The following is a 3360-nucleotide window of genomic DNA, read 5'->3' on the forward strand; positions in this document are numbered from 1 at the left end:
GGTTGCAGCGGCGGCGGCAGCAGCGCCGTCTCCGGCCGCCGGCTGCCGTGTTGCCAGGACCGCGACGTTCACGCCAAAATACGGCGCGGCGCTGCGGCGCGAGATTGACGTGTGGCCGCCTTTAGTTCGAATGCGGAGCGCGCGACAAATGACTCTCTGCACCCCGATTCAACGTGGATCAATTACGGCACCGGGTCAGGCGGCAGCTTGGCCGGATACGGATCCCGAATCTGGCAACAGCTCCAGATGCAGATTCGCTCGGGGTGGGCGGGGCTGCGCACGACGCGCGCACTGCACCAGCGGTAACCGTTTCACTGCCACGCCCATGCGACTGACTGGCGTGTTTTTATTATTATCGTTTCATCGATTCGTGGCAGCGGGATCCATTGGCAATAACAGATGCCGTATGGACACTCGGTGTTTTACGCATGCGCGAAACCACGGTGGGTGACGCGACCGAGTAACAAGTTCTGCCGCAACAGATTGGAGATAAATTATTACTGGGGACTAGGAAGAACATCATCTGGCCCAAAGCGCTGCAGGCGCTCCTGTTAATAAAAGTAAAACTTTTATACATTTTTCAAAAGTGGTACTACATCTGGAATATGAATTGCCTGCATTGATTTAGTTATTTAAAATATTCAATTTCCCGTTCACTTTGGGGCCAAATATTGCAGCAAACCGCAACGTCTTATTGGAGACCTCAATCCCAGAGAGCTGTTCGTGCAGAGGGCTGTACCCATTCTGCCAGGCGCGCTGTATCTCCTACTCTCTCCCAGTGGAACCATCTCAGCTATTTTCTACCCGCGTCTCCGCCCCAGTCCCCGATGTTCCCAGATACCCGACAATCCCAGTTCATCGTCATTTATTCATCTACTTATTTAATTAACACGTATTTTTCAAGGTTGTGGGAGATGTCCTTTACTCTAAAACTTCTTCCCCTCCTTAACAGTTTATCAGATTTCCATGCTCTCTCCGCAGGGTTCTCTGGTTTCCTCCCCCCATCCAAAGGCATGTACACCAGGTGGATTGGTGACACACCGACTGTGGGTGTGACTGAATTGTAGCACCCTGTCCTGGGAAGGACTCCTGAGTTCTGGAAAGTGAGTGATGAGCGAACTCTGCTCCGCAACAGGAGCTGGGAAGCCAGGCCCAGGGGCTCACTCTGCACCTTCCATGCAGCAGGTCAGCGACGGCTCAGAAACCCAGACGCTCTGCGCTGCACAACATCCTTATTGAGACCCGGCATTTCCTGCAGAGGCTGCAGAAAAAGGCACCCAGACGGGCAGACTGATCGGTGCGTTCGGTTGAGTGGATCTCGGTTGCCAGGCCACTTGATGACGTCAGGCGACTGATGGAGATCCTTCACAGGAAAAAGGGTTTTACAAATGGAAAATCATTTTTTCCATCTTTTTTTAATTACAATATTATTGAAAATAAATCACAATGAATGAAACGATGGGGATCAATATATTTCTGGGTCAAACATCAACCTGTCAACTGCTTATAAAAAAAAAACTTTCAAAACCAAAGCGTGGCTGCAAATTAATTTTAAGCCTCTGACAGGAGTTAATGTGGGACAAGATGCACCGTGTGTTCATGTGCATGTGGCGCCTGAAGGAACTGGGTGCGATACGGGAGAAAGAAGAACCCCGAATTCGGGGCCTTACCAGGAATATTCTTTGATGATAAGGATGTGCAGCTTCAGCATCCTGAATCCTCAATAAAAAGGCTGCTTGGTAGGTGATGCACAGAGAAAAATCTTTGAAATGCATAAACTTAAGGAGTAGCGCAGTGGGACATGAATGTATTGTTTTTGAACGGCGTTCTTCAGCAGTGCCAGTGTTGACATTCATATATACCTGATATTATTATATATATCTGGTTTTATTCAAAAACACTTTATTGTCAATAAACTACAATGGAAGCCTATTTTCCTTGTTGCTATATGACCTTGAGATCTTGCAATATGACCTCACACAAAACAAGTCAATGCAAAATTATCCAAGAGAAGAAAATTGATTTTTCTGGAATATACAGGGTGAAAAAAGACCAGAGCGTTGTGCAAAGATATATTTTTCTAAAAAGGCTACAAATCATCCGTTGGTGGGTATAAATCGTCAAGAGGAAAGCCACCAAGTGCTGGGCAGATCATTGAAATTAGGTAGAAATCTGAATGATAAATGCTGAGGAAAATGTTGCGCAACCTTCTCAGTTTCAGAGCTGATTAGTCTGTTGACATTTGAAATACATTTATTCCTATTATTATTTCTATTGTTCCTAGATTATTTAGACACACATTTTGTGTCCTGCTGCGCCAAATTCCCTACGTTGATCAATAACTTCCACCAGGAGACATTGCCTGCCTTTAATGATGCACGTTTCCAATATACAAATGGAGGGATACCAATATCTTCATCCTAAATTATTCAAAAGCCACAAATACGCACCACTGTTCAACTTCAAAAGACCCTGCAGACCGTCTTGTTTGTAAAAAAAACAGAGGGTCAGTGTAATTTGCCTTCTCAAGTTTGATTTTATGTACAGAACCGTGCATATGTCAACAATCAGCTAAAATGGCAAGAAATGTTTTTAGCATAACAAAAAAAAATGCTTCTCCTAAAGCATGTTTGCTAAATGTTCTTATTTTCATGAACCAAAGATATGACAGATGACAGAGAAAGAGACTCTGTTCTCCTACAAAATAACAATATTGTTCTCCATCTGCTTGTTGGAGATTATTGATTAGCCTATTACATCTCTACATACCAACATGAACATTATTGCCGCTTTCACTTTCTAACCATTCATTTTTTGTGTGACTTATACTTTTAGAGAGTCATTACTGTTGTCAAAATGAAAAGTTTCACTACCGCCTAATTGTTTTGAACAGTACTGTATATGGATCCCATCAAGAGATGAACGGACTATGGTGCTGGAGGGTTGAAGGGATCATATATGTACGTCTGACTTTGTCACAGAGCAGCTGACTTCAGCATATTTGTCTGATTTGTAAAAATTGTAAATGTAAAATGATTATTGAATGAGTCACAATTTTCCACAATGGTGCTCAGAACGACCTGTTGTTCGATACAAACAGCAAACCAACCGTAAACCGTGAAACTCCGGCTCAGAGCCTGGGCGGCTTGTGATCATTAATCCACCAGTTAACTCCACAAATCTGCATCTCAGTCCTTCTGCCTGGGTCGTGCAACCATAATTATCGAATAAAATAATAATTATCTTGTAAAACATGTTCCAGAAGTTACTTCCTGTTACGTTCTGTAGCTGTTGCTTTATAATGAGAAGCTTGCATGTATTGATAAATTCAGGCCACGGTTTAAATGTGGTTTATGAGAT

The 3360-nt window shown here is 43.7% G+C and overlaps 1 long non-coding RNA gene across 1 annotated transcript; it reads right to left on the minus strand.

Annotated features, from left to right (window-relative positions):
* Positions 1 to 848: 848 nt before the first annotated feature.
* Positions 849 to 2015, minus strand: LOC114766581 (uncharacterized). The gene is made up of 2 exons (XR_003742834.1): positions 1671 to 2015; positions 849 to 1363 (listed from the first exon to the last, which is right to left on the minus strand). It is a non-coding gene; the product is annotated as an uncharacterized LOC114766581 (long non-coding RNA).
* Positions 2016 to 3360: the final 1345 nt, after the last annotated feature.

The sequence above is a fragment of the Denticeps clupeoides genome, chromosome 17 (assembly GCF_900700375.1).
Source record: "Denticeps clupeoides chromosome 17, fDenClu1.1, whole genome shotgun sequence".
NCBI lineage: Eukaryota > Metazoa > Chordata > Actinopteri > Clupeiformes > Denticipitidae > Denticeps > Denticeps clupeoides.